Raw genomic sequence first — 17,892 nt, 5'->3', positions numbered from 1 at the left:
AGGGCTCTGGTCAACACACAGCCTTCCTGGGACCATTCCTAGAGAACAGTCTTCTAGAACCTTCTTGAAAACTTCCATAGGTAGACAGCTTAGGTCCCATGAAGCAGTGTGCTCCATTTCCTGACAACTTTCATTGTTCCTCATAGATGAGATTGATTTCATTCTTCCTCTTATTATTGTGTTCTACTGCTTCTGTGAGTAGAGCTTAATCCTTCTTGCTACAAAGTTCTACCTTCTCATGGAGAAATATGACCATTTCTTTGCAGTAGTCTTCAATGTCATTATTTCCAGATGATTCTTTGCCAGTCACTTACCTCTGGGCCATTCTTCAGTCTAATAACCAAGATGACTATGGATTTTGTACATAATATTCTGTACTCCCCTTTCCACCCACCCCTGCTACTACCCAATGCTGATTTGTTCCCCTAATGGAAGTCCTACCACCATAAAACAAACCCCTAAAAGACACTTCTGATGTGAAAATCCTCCAAGAGATCAAAACCACACCACGAAGAATAGCTAATAGTTAGGTCTGGGACTATAATAACAAAACAACAACAAATCCCTTCAGGGAGAAACAATGGGCTTACTGTATAATTCCAGCCCAATGATTTTTGGGACCAAGCAGTCCGAAACTAGGGAAGAGAAACCAGCTGCAGAGAATTCCAAGAAATATCAACATGTGTGATACTTCTTGGAGGGAAGTTTCCAGTGATTTCTGGGAACATTTAGTAACTTCTGTGCTTACATATGTTTGGTGTGTAAAGGCAAGTGCTTACCCTAAAGCTATTCATTCAGAAGTTGACACAGTGAGTCTTTATATTTTTGTTTGAAAAAAGTACCCTTATTTCTCCCGATTTATAAAAATACCAAATTTTGTCATAGAATATTTGGAAAACACGGAAAAATACACCTAAGTGGTAGTTAGCTAGTAATGGAAAATATGCATAAATAAAATCATTGCATATTCAATAGATAATGGCAAAGCCATTAGTACTTCTGTCTGATATAACAAAATTATGGCTCGAAATTATTTGGCTGTGTCTTAAAATGCAAGAGCGTTGAGAATTTTGATTTAACTCTCTCCTTTCTGCTAGAATTATAGAATTTGTTTCAATTCCTTGACTTCCCGTGTAAGGAAATCAAGAATCATAAACCTGATGACCGTTTCACGGCTGACCACATTGTCAAACAGGTTTCCCAAAGAAGCCGAAGGAGTTTGGCTCTTCTCCGTGGCCCGCCGGAAATATTTAGAGTCATTTCAAACTCAAAGTGTCTAAAAACTGAGGTTTTCCCTAGCCAGGCTATTGCTTTTCCAAAGAGATGAAGTAACAGTACTTTTCTGGCTCACCAGGCTTACAATGTCAGTGACTCTCTCCTTCCCAAGATATTTGGGAAGAGAGGAATTCCCCCTTTAAACTTTCTTTAGGATTCCATCCTTTCCTTTTGCATTTTATACCATTATCTTAGGCCCCATCGCCTGGGAGTAAGGAGGAGCCACTAACATCCCTCCAGCTGCCTCCATCATTCCCTCTAATGCTCCAACATGCCTTTATGCTTTTTTTTTTTTTTTAAAGATTTTTATTTATTTATTTGACAGAGAGATCACAAGTAGTCAGACGCAGGCAGAGAGAGAGAGGAGGAAGCAGGCTCCCTGCCGAGCAGAGAGCCCGATGTGGGACTCGATCCCAGGACCCTGAGATCATGACCTGAGCCCAAGGCAGAGGCTTAATCCACTGAGCCACCCAGGCGGCCGCCTTTATGCTTTTTATCAGTCCTTTTTCCAAAATGTGTGAAATTCCTCCTTGCAAATCTAAACTCCCTGGCCTAATGCCATTCATCTAAAAACTATTATCTACTCTGTGCCAGGCCCCGTGCTGGCCGGAAGGATACAATGACACACTGAGCAGACCAGCTCCCCCGTCCCATGGTGCACAATCTAGTGGGGGAGACACGTGACAAAGTGAACAACAAAATAAAGGTATGACTTGTGCCAAATGGCTAAAGGAAATAACCATGGTGCTGTGCCCAAGATGTTGGGTGCTGGCTGCTGGGAGATATGCAGATGGGTGGGGTTGGGGGCAGTGAAAGAGGAAGTGGAGAGCTCAGTAAAGAGTCTCCTGCTGTTGGGTAGCCAATGATGATGGTTTGGATTATCGTGGTGGCAGTGAAGAGCGGGGACACAAAGGGGAAGAGGAAGGGCTGAAGCAAAGATCGCGTCCAGCTTTCTGGTTCAAACAATTGGGTAGATAGTAAGCGTCAGTCCTGAGATGAGGAATATGACACAAAAGTAGATCTGGGACTTGAAAGCTAGAGTCCCATGGTGGGCCTAACCAACCATCTAAGAAGGAAGAGGAACCAGCCCTGGAATCACCAATAGTAACAGCCACCGGGGAACAGGCTCCCCTGATCCTCCTCTTAAACCCAGCTGTCCTAGATCTCTCTGGGATACACCATGGTTTGGGCAGCCAGTGGTCAAACAACTGTCATCCCAGCTGGGGATCCAGCCCAGAATAGCTTTGACCTTGGTCTGTTGAGTCAAGTTCTACAGCCTCTAGGGGAGGAAGAGTCTAGCCACAATTCTTCCCCAGCAGCACCTGCTCCTAACCAACCCCCCCCACCACACACAGAGAGAAGAGGATTTTGTCTGAAGACTCCCCCAGCCAGCAGTGGCACCTTCCTTAGACTGTCTGTGGAACAGAAAGAAGGGGAACTCCTCCCTCCCATCTTTCCAAGGCTGAGACCCCTTCCGAGTGGAAGCATTGCCCCTCACCATATCCTGTCATTCAGGAGAACATAGATCTGCCTCTCTCTGATCTGTAGGGGGTGCTGTACCTGCCACCAGCAGACAGAGGCAAAGAAGGCTGGTCACTGCCATCCTGGGCCTGAGCCTGGCATCCTGTCCAGCCCAGCCTTGGGGGCCAGAGCCTGTCCCCAGGGTGCAGAGCTTCCAGCTGGAGGCCTCCCTGCCCCAGGCCGGGCAGTCCTCCTTGGACAGGCTGAACCAGACTGGCCTCCCTAGCAGGAACACGTGTTGTGTGGCCTGTAGAACCTGCTCCTGGCTGGCTGCTCTCTCCCTTAACTTCCTGGAGGGTGACATTCCTGCTAGGGCTGCTGGCCTTAGCACTTAGGCTGCTCAGAATGTACAGACTATTCTCTGCCCAGTGTTCAGTCTGTTCAGAGATCATGGGTGCTGCCTATAGGTGGGGCAGGCTCGGTTCCCTGTCCAGAGGACAGCTCCTTCATGCCCAGAACAGCCCTACTCCCCAGGCTGGAGGAGGAGACATCAGACAAAGACAGGAACGTTCACACGGCTCACCTGACACGCGCCTGCTTGGGGCTCCCCAGGCTCCAGGCGTCTGACTCCATCTACAGGTAGCTGTGGGCCAACCTCTCATCATGAGGGCCATCAAACCCATGCTGGGGGCCTGGGAGGAATGCCCTTGTCTGCAGCTATGACCAGGAGCAGGCCATGAAGTCCTAGCCTTGCTTGGCCTCCCTCTTAATGACTTTTGAACTTGAGGTTCAAAGAATGAGAAGAAAGGAAAAGGAGAGTTGTATTTCCCCACATTCTTTTGAAGCACTGCTGTCTAGTTTATATTGGGTCATTCAGAGCTTGTAATTCAGTAGTTATTCCTACTTGGTAGCTATTGTCCTTAATTTGTGTGATACCTTTAAATTATGCCTTCCCTGGGCGCCTGACTGGTATAGCATGCGACTCTTCATCTTGGGATCATGAGTTCAAGCCCCACATTGGGTGTGGAGACTACTTAAAATAAAATTCATATTAAAAATAAATTAATTGTGCCTCCCCAATAAGATTAAGACTATGTTCCTTTGCATTCACCACTCTCTCCTCCCTTGTGCCTGGAGCTGAAAATGCAGCAAACCCCACCCCTGGTTCCCTGCAAAGAAAACAGCTCAGCCCCTAGCTCTGGTCTTGCCTGATAGTCTTCCCTGGCCCCAAGCCAGCCCTATCAGTTCTTTGCACATGGATGCTACTGGGGGGCAAGACGGAGGCTGGAGGAGGGGGGAAGGGCTGTCTGTGGGGCCCCTGTCCCTTTGGAGAATCAAGTACTCAGCCCAGGAGGAAGACTCAGGCTTTCAGACTTTTGATAGGGAGGAAGCAATTTTTAAAAAGGTTAACCATGGGGGCGTCTGCGTGGCTTAGCTGGTTAAGCATCTGACTTTTGATCTCAGCTCAGATCTTGATATCAAGGCCCCATCGGGCTCTGTGCTGGGTGTGGAACCTACTTGGGATAAAAGGTTAACCACACAGGTCTGTGACAGTCCATAATGAAAACAGGGAAGGACTACCCGAATTTACAGGATGGCTCCACCCTCTTGCTGAAATGGCATATTCTTTTGAATGCTTTGGGTGATCTCACAACCCGCAGAGCTCACTCGGAGCCGCTTTCCATCACTGAGGATGGAAATAAGGGGATTTGCCAGCTCAGATCTCCGTGACCAGGCTCTCTCAGCTTTGCTTGTCCAACTTCTCATCCCATCGGAAATCAACTTATTCGTGCAAGTGGGACAGTGCTAGGCAAGGTGAACAGGAAAGTAATAATAATAAATTCAATTACGCAGCCTTTGAGGCTTGAATTCCAGCAAAACAGAACTTCCCGTCTTCCCCCCCCCCCCCCCCCCCGACACGAAAGCATTTGCGTTGACACAGCGCCATCCGCTGGCATCCAGGACCGGCGCAGCTCATTTCACTCCAGAACCCTGGTGGATGTCCACGCAAGCACAGCCACCCTCCTGCCCAGGGTGGTGGTTAAACTTGGTACAAGTCAGAATCATCTTGGTTTGTTTGTTTATTGTTTCTTTATTTGAGAGACAGAGAGAGAGAAAACAAGCGGGGGGCTGGGGCAGAGGGAGAGGAAGAGGGACAAACAGACTCCCCACGGAGCCAAGAGCCCTACTTGGGGCTCAATTCCAGGACCCCGAGAACATGATCCTGAGCCAAAGTCAGACAGGTAACCAACTGAGCCACCCAGTCACTCCTTGGGGGATTTTTCTTTTCTTTTCTTTTCTTTTTTAAGATTTTATTTATTTACTTAACAGACAGAGATCACAAGTAGGCAGAGAGGCAGAGAGAGAGAGGAGGAAGCAGGATCCCTGAGGAGCAGAGAGCCCGACGTGGGGCTCAATCCCAGGACCCTGAGATCATGAACTGAGCAGAAGGCAGAGGCTTAACCCACTGAGCCACTCAGGTGCCCCTCCTTGGGGGATTTTTCAAATGGAGACTCCTAGCCTTTGGCTTGCAACAATTCTGAGTTTGTGGGTCTAAGGTCCCAGGAGCCTAGATTTTAGGCTCCCAGGTGATTCTGAAGCAGGGATTCCATGAATGGTGTTTTGAGAAAAACGAATGATAGAGAAGTGATAGCGCAATCCACTCTTACAATGTAATCTGTAATCCGTAAATGCCACAAAGCACAGACAAAGTCTGCTGGGGACTCAGAGAAGGGACACTAATCAGACTAGGGCAGAGACTGGGAAAAGCTTCCCAGAAGGTAAGACTCTAGACAAACAGAAGTTGACAAGATGAAGAGGGGAGCAGAGGATCTAGACGGAGGGTGTGGCACCCCCAGAGGCAAGAGGGCATGAGATCACCCGCAGGTTGTGCGGGAAGCTGGAGCCAAATGTGGTTAAGAGAAAGGAAAGACCTGCAGTACTGAAATCTAACTTTATCCTGAAAGCTCTGGGGAATGCGGAAACTGTGTAAGCAGGAGAAGGACGAGGCCAGAAGTGCATTATAGGACAACCCCTCTGGCGGCAATGCCAATGGGTGCAGGACGAAAGGAGGGGACACACTGGGGAAGAAGTGGTGGGTCTCTGTGTGGAGGGACTGGCACTGGGCGAAGAGGAGGGGGCAGACACAGGAAGAGGTAAGGGTGTCCAAACAGTAGAACCTAAGGACCCAAACCCTGGGCGGGGGCGGGAGGGCAAGTGAGAGGACCTAAAGATGATGCTAAGGGTTTGGACTGGAAGACCAGACGGCATCATTTCCAAATACAAAGCACACAGAGCGAGGGACAGTGTTGGGGAGGGTCAGGGAAGAATAGGAGGGACAAAAAAGGGAGAGAGCACACGAGCAGTGCTCCTTACTAGTGCGATTATCCTTGCCCTCGCCTGCCACTTACTGTGATCTTCATTCTTCCCTAATCCCACTGTGCCTCGGCTGCGTTTCACCTGTAAGATCAGGACCATTAGTATCTACCTCATAGAGTTGTTGTGATGTGCCTAGCACATAGTAAGACTCAACCGATGTTAGTGATCTATAGCCAGATTACTGACTGGGGTTCCAGTGCTCCCCATTGCTCCCAATGCTGTGCTTTCTGTTTTAGGATTGTACATCCAGGGGCGCCTGGGTGGCTCAGTTGGTTAAACCTCTGACTCTTGATCTTGGCTCAGGTCATGATCTTGGAGTCGTGAGACTGAGTCCTGCGTAGGGCTCCTCTTTGAGTGTGGAGCCTGGTTAAGGTTCTCTCCCTCTTCCTCTGCTCCTCATCCCCAGCACACCCCCCCCCCTCAAATAATAATAACAAAAGTTTAGAATTGTACACCCATGTCCTTTGCTAAGCAACTTCGCAGCACCTCCCTCTAGCCCAGAATGTGTTCCCCTGTTCGGCGTCCAAGCCTTGCTCTGGTCGATGCCATAGGAGTGACACTGGGGTCCAAGCAGAGGCTTTAAATGTGCTCCTGAGATCTAGCTTGCTGTTCTGTGCTTATGCAATTCACCAGGCATGACCTCGTGGGCCACTGGGCCTGGAATGATGAAGACCACAGAGCAGACCTGGGCTAGCCCTGCAAGCTCAGTTGGGGTGGGAGGAGTGGTCCATTCAGAGGCTTCTGAGCAAGAAAATCAATGTTTGCTCTGCGGCACTGAGATGCGAATTTATAGAGTGCTGTCGTTATAGAGCATCATTGCAACAACTGCAAATACACTGATAGAGGAAAACATTTTCTGGCCATATTTTTTTACATTTATTCAAAGACTCTGATGTCTCTCCACTAAGCTCCTTAGTAGGCAGCATCAGCGGCCTGAGGGCCCTAGATCTCTAACAGTATACCAGGCCTTCTCAGCCTTTGTTTTTGTTTTGTTTAAGATTTTATTTATTTACTTGAGAGAGAGTGCATGAGTCAGAGGGAGAAGGACAAGCAGAGTGTGTGCTGAGCAGTGACCCTGATGTGGGACTCGATCCCAGGACCCTGAGATTATGACCTGAGCCGAAGTCCGCTGTTTAACTGACTGAGCCACTCAGGCACTCCTCAGCCTTTGTTAAGAGCAATCACTAGAGAGGTTTCACAACTTACAGCCGCTGAGGGGCGACTTTGGGTGTCTTCATGTCCGTGAGAAGGGAGGTACTGAGCTGGCCAAGTGGCAGGTGCCCAACCCACTTCTGCTTATACCCTTCCTTCCCCTTGGCCAAGCTCAACTCATGGCCTGACCACAGAGTGACCCAACAAAGCTAAATTTAATTATATGCTTGAAGCACAAGTGGACCCAACCTGACCTCCAAACATCCTAAGAACAGCAGCATTCCCAAGGCCATTTGCTATATGGAAAGGACCCACAGGAATGATCAAGGAGTTCTTGGGTCTTTGTCCATTCCTCAGTTGTACCTGATAAGCCTGCTTTACTCTAGGCAGCAGAGCGCAGAGAGCACTGGGTAGGCAGTCAAAAAAAAAAAAAAAAAAAACCTGCAGATGTGGAGTAAGTCACTTAAACTGGCTGCCTCTCAATTTTCTTTCTGTAAAACGGGGATGATAAGACTTGCCCCCCAACATTCCCTAGTTGTTGTAAGGATAAAATGGGGAAGCGCTCACAAAACTGTCACAAGAGGGGTGCCTGGCTGGTTCAGGAGGCAGAGTGTGAGACTCTTGGGCTGGTGGTTGGGAATTCCGGCCCCATGCTGAGGGCGCAGATTACTTTAAAAATCAAATAAAACAGGCGTGTCTGGGTGGCTCATTCTGTTGAGCATCTGCTTTCAGCTCAGGTCATGATCTCCGGGTCCTGGGATGGAGCCCCAGATTGGGCTCCCCACTCACCGGGGAGTCTGCTTCTCTCTCTCCCTCTGCCCCTCCCCCTGCTCGTGCTCACTCGATCTGTCTCAAATAAATTTTAAAAATATTTTAAAAAGTAAAGTAAAATGTACATTTAAAAAAATCTGTACACTGAAATCTAAATGATAAATCCTATCACCTGTAGCTTCCTGGAGAGCTGGGCAGGAGCAGGAAGAATGCAGGAACAGCACCTCCTTCTGGGCGTCTCCGGAACTGCAGCGCACCTAGGAGCAGCCTCAGACCCAGAGTCTGAGGCTCGGGCCTGGTTTCCTCCTACTTGACGTTCCCTCCGTCCCTGGTTGCATGACTTTCCTCCCGGTGCAACTTGCACCGCTCCCTGTCCCTTCGCTCAGTCTGGGCTCGGAACCCGCACAGCCAAAACCTCCACCTGAGCAACGGTCACTTCTGCTCCATTCCGCACGGGGCGCCTTTCCCGGAGGGAACTCGTGAGAGCTGTAGGACACAGGCTATTTCAGCAGAGTTCATCTTTTTCCGTTTTCTATTATTTATATAAATATATATATAAATATATATTATTTTTATATCTTATATATTATATACAAACGTACTTATATATAATATATTTAAATATTCAATGTATTATATAAAATCAATATATTACATAATATATAAAATACATATATTATATAATATATTTATAAATATATACATGTATTTGCATATATTTACATATATGTATAGATACATATATTTATACTATATGTATTATATATAATATATAATATATAAATGATATATTATCATTGCTAAAATATCATTTATATATTATATATTATATAAATAAATATATATTATATAGTATATTAATAATATATATTATATAAATAATATATTATTCATAATAAATATTTGTTATATATACATATATTTATATTTTATATATTTAACATATTATATAAAATTAATATATATTATATAATATATAAACTATATTATTATATTTATAATGTTTTATACATAATGTTTACATATTTATATATTTATTTAGCTCAATTAGTGCTGGCTGAGAAATCAGTATTCCTCGCCGGCTCAGCCACATACTCTGTTGTTCTTCAGACAGTGAATGAATGACAAGCCCAGAGAGAAACTGCAGACTGTGTCTTGGGGTCCTTTCTGTACAGGGGTTGTTTTTTGGGTGGGGGGTGGGATGGTCTGTTTTTGTTTTAAGCACCAAGAGCCTGGGACCAGGTTGTTCTCACCACCCTTCCCATTACACCCGAATCCTCGCGGTGCCCCAAGGCATCCCAGTTTTATCTACTAGGACTAATTTGAGTAACTTTCTAAAAAGTTATTTGCTACATGATAGTATCTGAACATGTTAACATGTTCGTCTTTTCAAGGCAGTCTGTGGAATCTCAAGGCAAAGGTGGGGGGGCGATCAAAAAAGAGAATTTGCCCCGGGGTGCCTGGGCGGCTCAGTCCTTGAGCATCTGCTTTAGTTAGGCTCAGGTCATGATCCCAGGGCCCTGGGATGGAGGCCCCATGTAGGGCTCCCCGCTTGGCCAGAAGCCTGCTTCTCCCTCTCCTGCTCCCTCTGCTTGGGTTCCCTCTATCACTGTCTCTTTCTCTGTGTTAAAAATAAATAAATAATCAGGAGAAGAAGAAGGAGAAGAAGAAGGAGAAGAAGAAGGAGAAGAAGAAGGAGAAGAAGAAGGAGAAGAAGAAGGAGAAGAAGAAGGAGAAGAAGAAGGAGAAGAAGAAGGAGAAGAAGAAGGAGAAGAAGAAGGAGAAGAAGAAGGAGAAGAAGAAGGAGAAGAAGAAGGAGAAGAAGAAGGAGAAGAAGAAGGAGAAGAAGAAGGAGAAGAAGAAGGAGAAGAAGAAGGAGAAGAAGAAGAAGAAGAAGAAGAAGAAGAAGAAGAAGAAGAAGAAGAAGAAGAAGAAGAAGAAGAAGAAGAAGAAGAAGAAGAAGAAGAAGAAGAAGAAGAAGAAGAAGAAGAAGAAGAAGAAGAAGAAGAAGAAGAAGAAGAAGAAGAAGAAGAAGAAGAAGAAGAAGAAGAAGAAGAAGAAGAAGAAGAAGAAGAAGAAGAAGAGTTGCCCAGAGACGTTGTTGGTGGATGTACATTTATAACACAACGGAGGCGCCCAATGGGCAAGAGCCGCACCGGCCACTCTGAGACTTGCCATCCATCCCGGTTTACTGCGGAGGCCAGGAAGGTTCCACCAGGTCTGCAGAACCAGGCCTAGGACTCAGCCCTTGGCCTTTGCACCTCGTTTTGCGGCAGGGAATATCCCACGAGGCAGAGGCTGCAAATACTGACTGAAAAGAGAGGTTGATATTTGAAAGAATTGTTCACAGATTTTAATTTTCCTTTGCTTTATGATTAGATTAATATTATTTTCTTGCTTTGCTTTGTAGCAATCTTTAAGATCCCTATCTCCCGCCCACTAGAAGGAAGACTCCCTGAGCGGAAGAGCTTTGATGTGTTTACTGCTATACTGCTAAAACCAGGCCTTGCCTTCAGTAAACACTGATGGAAACAAACAAACAAAAGAATCAATTAATATGAAGAGTAAAAAGGTGATGCTATCAATTACACCTCAATAAATCGGAAAAAAGGCTGAGAAAAAACCATTGTCATTTTTTAAAGTGATATTATGTTAAATTGGATTTGTTTCGGGACGCCTGGGTGGCTCAGTTGGTTAAGTAGCTGCCTTCGGCTCAGGTCATGATCCCAGCATCCTGGGATCGAGTCCCGCATCGGGCTCCTTGCTCAGCGGGGAGCCTGCTTCTCCCTCTGCCTCTGCCTGTCATTCTGTCTGCCTGTGCTCGCTCTCTCTGCCCCCCCATCTCTGATAAATAAATAAAATCTTTAAAAAAAAAATTGGATTTGTTTCATTCTTTTTTTTTTTAGTTTTTTTTTTTTTTTAAAGATTTTATTTATTTGTCATAGAGAGAGGAGCGAGAGTGAGCTCAGGCAGACAGAGAGGCAGGCAGAAGCAGAGGGAGAAGCAGGCTCCCTGCCAAGCAAGGATCCCGATGTGGGACTCGATCCCAGGACGCTGGGATCATGACCTGAGCTGAAGGCAGCTGCTTAACCAACTGAGCCACTCAGGCGCCCCTCTTTTTTTTTTTTTTTTGAAGATTTTATTTATTTGTCAGAGGGCGTGGCAGAGGGAGAAGCAGGCTCCCTGCTGAGCAGAGAGCCCAATGCGGGGCTTGATCCCAGGACCCTGAGACCATGACCTGAGCCGAAGGCAGATCCTTCACCCACTGAGCCACCCAGGCACCCCTGGATTTGTTTTATTTTTAATATGAGATTGGGGGGGGAATAAAAATTATATAGGTTCATTACTTTTTTTTTTCAAATGAAACAGAAAAGTGAAAAAAAAAATTAACACATGACACCCATTAGGGCAGCACACACACAAAGAAAAGGGACCAAGTGACGACAGAGTAAGGAAGCGGCCACGTGAGCACCTGGACGGCTCAGGTCATGATGTCAGGGTCCCTGCCATCCACTGGGCAGGGAGTCCACGTCTCCCTTTCCCTCTGCCCTACCCACCCCCAAGCTCGCTCTCTCTCTCCAACAAATAAATAAAATCTAAAAAAACAGAAAGCCTTCCTCTTTCTGTGTTCGGCCTCCCTCCTGAATGCCATTACATAGCATTTCATGACATGGATGGAGCACACCTGAGCTGACCAGTGCATCCCACTTCAAAGGTTTCTATGTTAGTTTTGGGGGAGGGTGCTTTTGAACCAGGAAGGCAACTTTCTCTCCCTTCTCTTCTCTTTTCCTTCCTCTTCTTCTTCTTTTAATCTTTAGACCGCCTTTCTCTCTTCTCTCTCACTCTCCATCCCCGCCTCAGCCAACCACCACCCGGTTTCTGTATCTATGAGCCTGACTTTGTGCCGCTGCTGTTGTTGTTTTGAGATTCCCATAGGAGAGAGAGCATCTGGTATTTGGTTTCACTTAGCACAATGCCCTCAAGGTCCATCCGTGCTGTAGCAAATGTCAAGAATTCATTCTTGTTTTAGGGCTGAATAACATTCCACTGCATATACCACAATTTCTTTATCCATTCTTCCACCAGGGGACGCTTGGGTTGTTTCCACATTTTGGCTACATAACTAATATTGCAAGGACTATGAGGGTGTGTATAACTTTTCAAATAAGTGTTTTTGTTTTCTTCTGACAAAACCCCCAATGTAGAGTTGATAGATCATATGGCAGTTCTAGGTCCAATATTTTGAGAAACCTCCGTAGTGCGTAGCGTTGTTCATAGTGGCTGCAATGACATTCCCACCGATGGGGCACAAGGGTTCTCGCTTCACCTCCTCGCCAATGTTTGTTATTTCTGGGCTTTGGCCATCCTCTTAGAGCCATCTGACAGGTGTGAGATGATATCTCGTTGTGGTTTGGATGTGCATTCCCCCAATGATTAATGCTGCTGAGCCTCTTTTCATGTACTTAACCTGTTGGCCATCTGCAGGTCTTTGGAAGGTGAAATTCTGTTGTATGAATATAGGGCATTTTATTTATCCATTCATCTGTTGAAGGAGGTCTGATTGTTTCCACCTTCTGGCTATTACGAACAATGCTGCTATACACACTCCTGTACACGTTTTTGCATAGACATAAGCTTCCGGTTCTGGGTATATACCCAGGAGTGGAATTGGGTTATATGGTACACCTCCATGTCTAATTGAGAAATTGCCATATTACTTTCTGAAATGACTGCACCATTTTCTACTCCCACCAGCAGTACATGAGAATTCCGATTTCTCTACATCTTCACCAACACCTGTTGTAATCTGACTTTATTTCAACCTTCTCCTTACTTTTCTATGTTTTCCCACCTCCTTCACTCACTCCCTGTTCCCCCCTCCCTTACATAAAGCATCAGAATTTCTAATATTATTGAGAACCTAAAATAGCTCCACCAAGGAGCCCTTTCCCCTGTGTTTTCTTTGATCCTAAACTCCTCTTCCATTGAAATTGCTATTGGTCTCTAAACCCACATTTCTGTCATCTCTGAATTTCTAATCCTTGTCAGCCAAGGCCCCATCTAAATGTGTTGTGCTCCATCAAGGTTTCTAAGGGTCCTGGGGTTTGAAAAGAACCTTAAAATTTTCCTAACCTAATTCATTTCGTTTAATGAAGGACGGAGGTGGGAAGAAGATTGGATGGAAAGAGTGGGAAATAAGAAAACAGGAGGGGGGCGCCTGGGGAGCTCAGTGGGTTAAGCCTCTGCCTTCGGCTCAGGTCATGGTCTCAGGGTCCTGGGATGGAGCCCCCCCCCCCCAAGCCTGCTTCCCTTCCTCTCTCTCTGCCTACTTGTGATCTCTGTCTGTCAAATAAATAAATAAAATCTTAAAAAAAAAATAAAGAGGAGGGAAGCAGAGAGAGGGGGAAGAGAAGGACCACCAAGTACCTGCCTGACATTTCACATACAACATCTTGCTTAAATCTCACAATGACCCCGTAAGATGGGTGTTATCTTCCCCCCCATTTCATAAATGAGGCTACTGAAGTTAAAAGAAGTTAATTATTTTGTTCAAGGTCCCTCAGCTTGTGAGAGTCACATTTAGCTACCCGCAACTCCAAATTCTGGGATCCAAGAAACTCCTGAATTTCGAGGAGGAGGATTGCCCTCCAGGGTGTATGATGACCTTCTCCCTTGGTCCTGGGACAGACATGCCCTGGATGGACCACAGTTTTGGAAATGAAGGAATATTATTAGGAGAATAACATTTCTGAAAGGAGTCAGGGTATGATGGGAGAAGTTTTATCTCAAAAGACAGGTGATGCCTCAGGCGAGGAGAACACAGGCTAGGAAAATGGCCAAGGTTTTGGTATTTGTCATCTGGAAGGAATGCCAGAGTTAGATATAGGAGATAGTATGGAAAATTCTGAGAGAAATCTTCAGAACGTGGGTTATCTCAGTACCGAAGGAGGCCACTCATGTTTCTGCAAGCTATTCAAAGAGCAGTAGCAATTTATAAAAATAGACAGAACAAGGTCATTACACAGCCAAGTTCATTTGTTTCCTTTTGCCTTTGACTTCTAGGGCTGGCTTCTGAAACATTTTTAAAAATTATGTCTGGGGGCGCCTGGTGGCTCAGTCGGTTAAGCATCTCTTTGTTTTGGCTCAAGGGGGTGATCTTGGGGTTGTAAGATGGAGCCCTATGATGGGTTGCCAGCTCAGCACAGAGTCTGCTTCTCTCTTGATCCGCCCCCCTGCTCTCTCTAGCTCTCTCTGTTTCAAATAAATAAATCTTAAAAAAAAAAAAAATTTGTCTTGTTGCATAATTAACAAAGTGAACTCTATAAACCATAATCAGAGAAGTCTGATCTCAAGCACCTGGGTGGCTCAGTCGGTGAAGCCTCCGCCGTCCATCACGTCATGATCCCAGAGTCCCAGGATGGAGCCCTGCATCGGGGAGGGACTCGGCTGGGAGTCTGCTTCTCCTGCTACCCCTCCCCTGCTCATGTTCTCTCTTTCTCACAGATAAATAAAATCTTAAAAAAAAGAGAGAGAGAGAGAAAGAGAAAGAGAAGTCTTATCTCTTTCTCTGTCTCTCTGTCCCATTCCCACCTCCCCCCTAGAGGTAATGGGTTTTTGTTTTGTTTTGTTTTAAGTAATCTCCATGCTACGTATGGACTTGAACTCACAACCCTGAAATCAGGACCTTGAGCTGACAGGTGGTGATCTGAGGGTCATGGTTTTTGTTTTTTAACTTATTTGTCAGAGAGAGAGAGCGCGAGCAAGAGTGAGCAGAAGCAGGGGGAGTGACAGGCAGAGGGAGGACAGGCTTAGAAGCTGAGCAAGGAGCCCAATGCAGGATTTGAACCCGGGACCCTGGGATCATGTCCTGAACTGAAGGCAGATGCTTAAATGACTGAGCCACCTAGTTGTCCCTTCATTTGTCCTTGTAACTTTCTTTTTGTCTTTTTATTTCCTTTTTTAAAAAGTAATCTCAGTGACCAAGGTGGAACTTGAACTCATGACCCTGAGACCCAAGAGTCACATTCTGTACTGACTGAGCCAGCCAGGAACCCCTTAACTATTTTTTAAAAAAATACAATGTATATTCATCTCTCTTCCCCCTCTAGTTAAAAAAAAAAAAAAACCCAAAAACCTTTAGTTTTACCACCTCCCTTTTTTTCACTGGAGATCATGTCTTAGTATTTAGATATTTCTTCTTGTATTTCCACCAGCAAAAAATAAAAGTGCTTGTTTCCTGACTACTTTGTCAATACATTTTGTTGCCAAACTTGTTGAAAAGTAGTATCTCACTGTACTTTTAATTTGCATTTCTTTGGTTACAAGTATGATTACACTTCTTTTCATATATTTAAAGGTCTTATATTTTCTTTCTTTCTTTTTGTAAATGTGTGTTTGTATATCTTGCTTATTTCCCACAAGGGGATGTTTTTCCTTTTTCTCTCCCTCTTTTTAAGCCCTTTATATATTAGGGATATTTACAGTGAGAGGCTAGAGGTGGCTAGTAGCTGATTGTTAAATCGTCAGGAATTCTGTGACCCAGCTGATGCCACACTGGTACGGCTGAGTGCATCTTGCAAATTTAAAATCTGTCACGGTGGGAATATGTACTCCCTGGTGATCGGCAAATCCTATGAAACAGGAAGCCCTCCTTGCTCTGCAGGACACAACCACAGGACAGGAATCTTCTGAAAGTTGGAAATTTGTTTTCCCAGTTTTTTAACTTGTCTTTTTGTTTGGCTGATTGATGTGTTTTGCTGTGAAAAAAAAAATTTACTATTGCTGTTATTTGGATAATGCACATTTCAGCCTTTTCCTTAATTGCCTTTTGAGTTTTGAGTTCAGAACTTTGAACTTTTGAGTTCAGAAAGTTTCTCCAATTCCTCCATTACAGAGGAATCCACCCTTATTTCTTCTAGTACTTACATAGCTTTATTTAATAAAAATAATTTTTAAAAATCTTTGGCCCATCTGGAATTCACCTGGTGTAAGAAACAGATACGATTGTCTGACTATCCACTTACCTCCATATACCTTTTTCCACCAGTGATTTGAGATGCCACCTTTATCACATATTAAATTTCCTGATGCAATTATTTTTGGATTTTTCCACTTTATTGATCTATGTATTCATGTGCCAACACCTTAATATTACTATCCAAGCCTTATGATGTTTTAATAACTGGTAAGGCTAGGCTTTCTTCATTTCCTTCTCTCTCAGGGCTTTCCCAAATAGTCTTGTTTATTTAATCTTCCTAAATAAAACTGTCTTAACTCCAAGGCTCCTTCTTCTGTTGCTTTACCAAGTATTAAAAAAATACAGGCTTGGGCACCTGGGTGGCTCAGTGGGTTAAAGCCTCTGCCTTCGGCTCAGGTCATGATCTCAGGGTCCTGGGATCGAGTCCCACATCAGGCTCTTTGCTTGGCAGGAAGCCTGCTTCCTCCTCTCTCTCTGCCTGCCTCTCTGCCTACTTGTAATCTCTCTCTGTGAAATAAATAGATAAAATCTTAAAAAAATAAAAAATACAGCCTTCTGACTTGAGCTCCTCTGGTCTGTACTCCCACTTAGGTGGACACCTTCTCTTTCTTTTCCCCCTGATATCCTTACTCTGAATAATTCGAATTCTACACCCATACGTTTCCTCACAGAGAAAGCATTTTGTAAACTTCATCTACCACTTTTGGAAATTACGAAAATTGATGATGAATAGCTATGGGATTTGGAACAAAACCATTTCCAGATTTTTTTTCAGCTATACACTGTAAGTAAAAAAAAATGTTCCATTTCATTGGGGTTTTGTTTTGCACAATTAGAAATCATTTTCAGTCCGTTCCCAGTTGTACGTATCCAGAGAGCTGGTTCCTGCAAGCACTCCGTCCACGAAACACGTTTGGCGGACACCTCCCCTCCTCACACTCCTGGAGCACCCCAGATTTCAGACCGCCTCTCCTCTCATCTGAACTCCCTCCCTGAGTGAGTTTATGCTCTTGAGAATTTAAATGAGGACTCCCAAATTCTACATCTCCAGCCTGGACCTGCACCACGTACTCAAAATTCGCATCTCTAACGCTTCCTTATCAACCCCCACTGGATGTCTCAAATGTGTCTTCAATTTAACTTTTCCCAAAACAACTCTGATATTCCCCCCCCACCCCCCAGACCTGTTTCCCTTATAGTCTTCCCAAGTTAGTGACAATTCTGTTCTCGACACTGAGGGAAAACCTTTTGGCCCACTCTTTTGAAGCCACCTACTCCTGGGGTCACTCCTGTGACCACAGCTCGGCTGGCCTGCTGGGATGACAGGGACAGCCGGTCTCTTTCCATGCGGGGCTACCTCGGACTTCTTCAGACCCTGGCTTCGACAGGACTCCCAGAGGGCAAGCCCCGGCATACAAGCCCGTCTTAAATCTCTTCTTGACTTACAGCTTCTCATGTACCAATTTGAGCTCAGTGTCTTGATCGCTGGAGCAAGGGAACCAGACCCAGGAATGCCTATGTATGGCGAAAGGACTACGGGAGGCCCAGCAGCCAGGAGACTGCCCACACTGTGCCACTTACTTACTCATTCATAATCGGCGAACTTTAGCAAAGCTGCAGTTAGCTGACAGCTTTGCAGGGCCTGCTGATGTGAGCACAACACTCAGCTTTTCCTTCCCGGATAGGATGATTCTTCAGCTCTTTTGTCTAACTGCTTTTTTTTTCCTAAGGCAAATTATCCCAGGATTTTCATTCAGGGCTCTTTTGCAGCTAAACAGTTACAGGTCCCCAGCTTTGGGGATTAGTCGCCCTTTCTCTACACTTTCAGGTTTCCTAGTATTTCACAATTTGTACCTGCCCAGACTTCTCCTGTCTTT

This window comes from Mustela lutreola, chromosome 12, assembly GCF_030435805.1.
Source record: "Mustela lutreola isolate mMusLut2 chromosome 12, mMusLut2.pri, whole genome shotgun sequence".
NCBI classification, from domain to species: domain Eukaryota; kingdom Metazoa; phylum Chordata; class Mammalia; order Carnivora; family Mustelidae; genus Mustela; species Mustela lutreola.
This window is presented reverse-complemented; position numbering follows the sequence as displayed.